Consider the following 6661-nt stretch of genomic DNA (forward strand, 5'->3'; position numbering starts at 1 on the left):
TAACTTCCTACAGGGATGGCTCGGAGCGCTGCATATCCCTGGTGTGATTGAGGCCTGATTGAGGCCATTCCTTCAGTAAGTTGGTTTCAAATGTTACGGCCCTTCCATGGAGTACTGATGTTTTCTTTTTTGTTTGCTTGTGTTTTTGGCAGCCTACATGTGCGGTCGTAACAATTGGATTGGTTCTTGCTCACTGTTCTAATGGAAGGCCAGGACCCTGGAAAGGGATAGGGCTGCTGAATCTACAAATGGGAGTTGCACTGGAAATAACAGAAACGTTGTGTGTTTCCCAAGCCTGGAGGGTAGGGGAGGTGGAAAGCAAAGCTGATTGATTGATTGATTGATTGATTGATTGATTGATTGATTTTGAAAATGCAAAAACCATCTATACTTCTTGGATCCCATTTGCAAAATAAAGCATAAAATGGTATGTAATAAAAATTAATGAAAAGCTCTCATCACACTTCACAGGGAACTTTTCCCATATGCACAGATACATGTGCACTTCTGTGCCATAATAAAATATCACAAAACGCAGTCTTATTTGAATCTTTGGTCTGGTTGATTCAGCAGGAAGCATACAGATGCAGCCTCATGACCAGCCATCCCATGCTACTGCATCTGTTTCCAGGGGTCCCTGGGCATCTTGGCCTCCCATTCCGTGATTGTATCAAGATTCTTTTTTTGCAGTAGATTTTCACAACTACCTTGATTTTCCCTTTCTCTATTCCAGAATGGGCTAATACATGCTTTGGAATCATCATCATTAATGGCAAGCACATTGCTTGGGTAATAAGCCCCTTCATTGCAGAAGGTATCAGTTAAGCATGCCCTCCTTCTGGAGCTGACAGGAGTCCAGACTGGACACCCCTGCCCACCTGACCAAGGTAAGCACACTCAGTGGATCATGCCTTGACCAATAAGGCAGAACGGTAGTGTAATCGAACAGAGGGTATATAAGGTTGAACCAAAGGATGCTCTTGCCCTTGGCTCTGACCAAGTGACTTGTCACTGTACCATTAGTATCCAACCTACCTTTCCATAACTGAGGTGCTGTAATGGAGAGAGTTGCTTGGATAAGTAAGATAAGGGACTAACAACCCAATCCAACCTAACCCCCCCTCACACACACTAATGCAGCCATGCCAAGGAGGTGCATACTGCATCCATTAGAAGGAATTTTTGTTCCCTTACCTTGGAGAAAGCTTCCATTTTCCCTATGGGTCAGCTCAGAATTGTGCCAGGTATTTTTCTGGCACAGAACCAAGGCAAGAGAGGGCAAAAAGGAGAGAAGGGAGATAGAATATGGTCATAGGCTACCAGATCTTCCCCATCCCTCTCCCGTTCTACCCCTCCATGCTTCCTTCCACATCCAGATACTCCCCCATTCCTTCCCCTCCCCATTCTTCCCACCACCCAAATCTGGGGCAATAATATGTAGCTGGGAGAGGCATTCCAAGGAAGCCCCCCAATAGTGTTAGTCTTAGTAGTGGCAATGATTACTATCTTTTACTTCCAAAATAAAGGTGATTTGGGAAGAGGAAGGAGGCTACTGAGTACAGGGCCCTTTTCTCTTGACCATCACGGTGGTATTTGGTCAACATTTTATCAATATGTACAAGAGCATCAGTACCACAGACTGAAAAAAAAAAGAATGTCGCAGCAAACTGCATGAGCTCCAATTCCAGAATTAATTTTAGAAATTGTCCTAGTTAAACAGATTTCAGGAAGAGTGGAATGCTGGACAGAGTAAACCCACAGAACAATAAAGGAATGGAACAGGAGAAAAAATGCTCATTCCTAGTCACAACCCAAGTCTTCCATGGAATTTCTCCATGTGGCAAAGGATTGGGGGGGGGGGATTCAATTAACACCACGTGCTGCTGGCCAGGTCTGTTGAAGCTCACATTTGACTCACATGAATGGAGAGTGTGTTCTGTGCCACACCCCAAACACCCTGGCATCTGCACATTCCAGGAGAAGATGACTAATGGTGGTCTTTTAAGGAAGCTTGTTTGCCATTATAGATTTTCTCATGATGAGCCCCTGATAAGCTTCCAAGAAAACTCAAGGTTTTTCAAAACACAGTAAGAAAACCAGAATCTGCCTGCTTGCCTGCCAGCCTGTTAAGTGTACTTACTCTCAAGCTTTTAGGAAGACTTCCCTCTCTTCCTTTGAAGGTGGTACAGTACACCAGAAGGGAGCATGAAGTTCCAGGGACACATAGGATCCTGAAGCAGGTAGAACCTTCCTCCTACATTTGCCAACATAGGGCAGATTTCCCACCCCTAACAGAGGACCTCCAGTGAACTAAATTGGATTAATGTTGGTGACCATATCCTCACTGTCCAAACAGATCTGGAAAAGGGAGAGTGACTGCCTTGTTCCAATGATAGTTCTCTGTTAATTGGTTTCAAGATTTGATCAGAGATGTCCTCTTGTATTCCTCTATTCCATTCCCAATATCAGTGCTGGTTTACTATATCAGTCCACAAATTCCACACATGCAGAAAAAGACTGCACCTCACTGTGCCTGAGAATCTCTACATGGTCACTTGTTGAACAGATGTTTGGCATTGAATGGGGTGAGGGAGGCTCATGGTAGAACAGGATCAGAAGAAGGGCCAAGGACAAAATGCTTGGGAAACGTTCATTCAGATAAACCAAGGTTAGAACATTGGTTTCTAAGAAGTAACATTGTTTTATAACAAGAATGCCAGCACAGAACATCATTTTGCCTCTAAAGTTACTAGATCATGTCACAGTCCAGCACAATCAATACTGGCTAATAGGGCAGCACTGTGTTATTAGTATTCTTTACAACCCTGACATACCTCATTTTATGTACAGATTGCCTATGAAAACTCTGGTTTATCTCTTGTCTAGACAATGCCTTACATGGTCATTCAAATTAATAACGTGCCAGAATTTCCCTATGTTTAATGCAGCTGCTCTCAGTATTGACTCTGCAAATTAAATTTTCTCTCCAGTCTTATTGACAGCTGGGTCTCAAGCATATTTAATGCATCTGAAGGCAATGCTGAACTGTATCTCAGCTCTCCAAGCAAGAGCAAAATGCTGATAGCTAATCATTTTCCTTAAAAGTCTAATGTCTTTATTTACTTATGTCTTACTCACCAGCACATGAAATCATTACAACAGAGAGGGGAAGCTTTGAAGTATACTGTCAGTTCATCTGGACTATCACAAGTAAAATAAAATATGTACATACCAGGTGGAACGCAAAGTTCTTTTGGTTCTCTGTACAAGGAGATTAATGAAATGCTTTTTGTAAGCATTGGAGCATTAAGAAAGTCTTCTCACTGATGCTAGGATATTGATGCTGATCCAGATTCTCCCAAACCTTCCTTTAGTACTCAACTGCTTGGCTTAAAGGCGCCTAAAGCCTCTGTGACACCAGAGCAGTTAACTCAATGGCCCCATAGGGCAGTCATTTTCAACCACTGGCACACTGGTGTACCGTGAATTGTCAGCAGGTGTGCCGTGATAATTTGAGGGAGGGTCATTTAGTAGTAGGGCCATTGGGGGATGTGGGGACACCCCACCAACAGCATGGTGTGCCTTGTCAATTGTCAAAATACTGATGGTGTGCCTTGACAATTGTAGTAACTTGTCAGTGTACTGCGAGATGAAAAAGGTGGAAAACCACTGCCATAGGGGTTCATCATGCACCTTCCATTCACAGACACACTATGGCACAACTTATGTCAGTCACTTTCTGCTTTGTCATACCCACAGCTCATACACTGTGACTGCGCTAGATTTCCTTTAAAATGGAAATTAAAATGAGATTCCCCATTTGCTAAAATCAATCAGCTATTAGAAGACAGATATCAGTGTTTGAACTAGGAACCTCAAACTGGGACCTAGCCTAGTCTGCTACCATGCAGGCTTGGACATTGTGGCTGTCTTTGATCACAGTCAACAATATTTACCCTCGTGATTAGAAGGCACTGTGAGGGCCAAATCTAGTGTAGTAGAGGCTTGGTTGGCAACCTTCAGTTTCGAAAGACTATGGTATAAGCCTACAGCACCCGGTATTCCCAGGCAGTCTCCCATCCAAGTACTAACCAGGCCTGACCCTGCTTAGCTTCCAAGATCAGATGAGATTGGGCATGTGCAGGGTAACAGTAGAGGCTTAATGATCTGCTTTTGCATGGTGAAAAGGAGCAATTTATTCTGGATTTTACACTTCAGACTCCCAGTTCCAGGAGCATACCATAGAAGATCTGGGCTGTAGACATATCCTACCAGCTTGGATATGAGTAAGATCACTAACAGTTCTGGTGTGGACCTGACAGCCATCTTGGAAACTGAGTTAATTTTCCTGATGCAATGGAGACATAATATGAAACCTAACCATATTCTGCCACATTCCCTCAGAAATGTAGTACAGTACTTATTTATATTGTGGGGAAGCAAATTTCAGGGAGCACACATTCATTTATAATCTTGAAAAGTTTGGTTAGCATCCCAACTCACATTTCCACCATTGGGAGCATCTCCAGGAACAGAAGCTCCCTCTGAGGATGGAAGGAGTGTGCAAGGGGTCCCAATGGCAGAAGCGCTAGTTGGGATGCTACTCAGTGTTAGCCTCAGTGACCTCCTGAATCTAAGATGTATTTCTATGAAACAAACTATCCTGGAGGGAAGTGGTTGAAACCAAGCTGTCTAATTGGGCTGAAAAAGAATGTTTGCCCAGGAATAACAGTGGTTGTTCAGGATATTTTATTCATTAGGGTATAATAAAATTGGGAAACTTTGCAATGTTACACTTCAACAAATGGCAACATGGCAGTCAGAGAGACACCACTGCCAAACTTGAATGGAAATTATACTCTCCAGATGTTGTTTACAGAATAGATTGGTACAAGTCAGTTTCTTTGCCACGTGTGCAGCTGGTCAGACATTACCAAGTGATATGTTTTAGTGACATTCAAAAGCTAGAAAAGGAATCCTGTCAGCTCAGTACTGGGAAACAGGAGTCCGTGAAAGAGTAGGACCAGAACTGCCTAGAACCTGGGGGTCTAGTACATAAGAACATAAGAACAGCCCCACTGGATCAAGCCAAAGGCCCATCCAGTCCAGCTTCCTGTATCTCACAGCGGCCCACCAAATGCCCCAGAGAGCACACCAGATAACAAGGGACCTCATCCTGGTGCCCTCCCTTGCATCTGGCATTCTGACATAGCCCATTTCTAAAATCAGGAGGTTGCATATACACATCATGGCTTGTAACCCATAATGGATTTTTCCTCCAGAAACTTGTCCAATCCCCTTTTAAAGGCATCCAGGTCAGATGCCATCACCACATCCTGTGGCAAGGAGTTCCACAGACCAACCACATGCTGAGTAAAGAAATATTTTCTTTTGTCTGTTCTAGTAGCTAATATGTTCGTTTGGCTGTTCAGCTAATATGTTCTTTTGTATGTTCTAGTAGCTTTCCTTAAGCGGTGAAAGGCATAAGAGTCCACAAAGTTTACCCCTATAATTGGTATGTATTATGAATTGGATAGGCCTGACAGAACTACAAACTTCATGACCTTCTGGCTTTGTCTTGTCAACAGGACAGTACCAGCTGCTTGTTGCATTTCCAGATCCAGTTCCATTCTTAGTCTATAGTCTTGTTCTGGCTCCAATTCTAGCCTCCAATGGTAACTTCCATAACTGGCATCAGGGAGTATATAGGCTGGAGAACCAGAATTCCAGGTTCTCCTAGTCTAGATTTGGGTGAGATCATCCAAGGCCCATATATGGCCTTAGCAGTTCCAGAACATTTTCTGACAAAGCCACAATAATACAAAATATTGTTGTTGCAGTTCAAATTTCACAACTATAGTTTCATTCTTACATTCAAGAAGCTCAGCTACTCTTCACATGTGAATAATTTAAAAACACCCACTGTTTTTCTTCTTTAGACATTGGTTTCTTAAGAAACACATCAAATTCTTAAAAACAAGGTCCCTTGGATTTTACAGTTGCTAATGATGGATGAGGTGCACCGCAGAAAATGCAAACATGTCACCCAGGAATACTTTATACTAGATTTCCTCTGAATGTCAGCAGTTCTCATTCTTTTTCTTTCAGTTTTCTCTCACCTAATCTTCTTTTGTTTTCTTTTATGGGGTTGGTGGAAGGGTTGGTGGGAGAGAAATAAAAGCCAACTATATGAGATGAATATGAGGATCACAGAGAAGGGCATGTGATGTGTGTGTATATATACGTATATATATAGCTGCCTTATAGCAGTCCAGATCATTGGCCCATCTAGTCAAGTATTTCCTATTCCAACGGAATGGCCCTCCCAGGTGTGGCCCAAGTCCATCCACCACCAGAATCCATGTCCAATTTCTGCCACCCACCCCACTCCTGCAAGTGTGCACTACCATATGTGCACATGCCACATGCACCTCACCATTTTCCTGCTTTTGCAGCACCACGGTTGTTGTTGTTATTTTAAGAATGGTTTAGGCTCCTGGGAGTAGAATCTCAACTTCCCAGTATGTGCTGTCTGTTTTGGCCACTTCACAGGAAGGAGCAATGGAGGGAAAGCAGGAGAGCCCTCTCCAGCCTTCTCTTATGATGACTGGGCAACTGGGCAGAGCAGTTGGGGGAGGGGTGGATAGGCATGAGGTGTAGG

General features: G+C 43.3%; 1 pseudogene; it reads right to left on the reverse strand.

The window, feature by feature from the left end:
• Window positions 1-4043: 4043 nt before the first annotated feature.
• LOC136650840 (5S ribosomal RNA) lies at window positions 4044-4159 on the reverse strand (annotated as a pseudogene).
• Between the last annotated feature and the right edge of the window lie 2502 nt (window positions 4160-6661).

This window comes from Tiliqua scincoides, chromosome 4 (genome assembly GCF_035046505.1).
Source record: "Tiliqua scincoides isolate rTilSci1 chromosome 4, rTilSci1.hap2, whole genome shotgun sequence".
NCBI classification, from domain to species: domain Eukaryota; kingdom Metazoa; phylum Chordata; class Lepidosauria; order Squamata; family Scincidae; genus Tiliqua; species Tiliqua scincoides.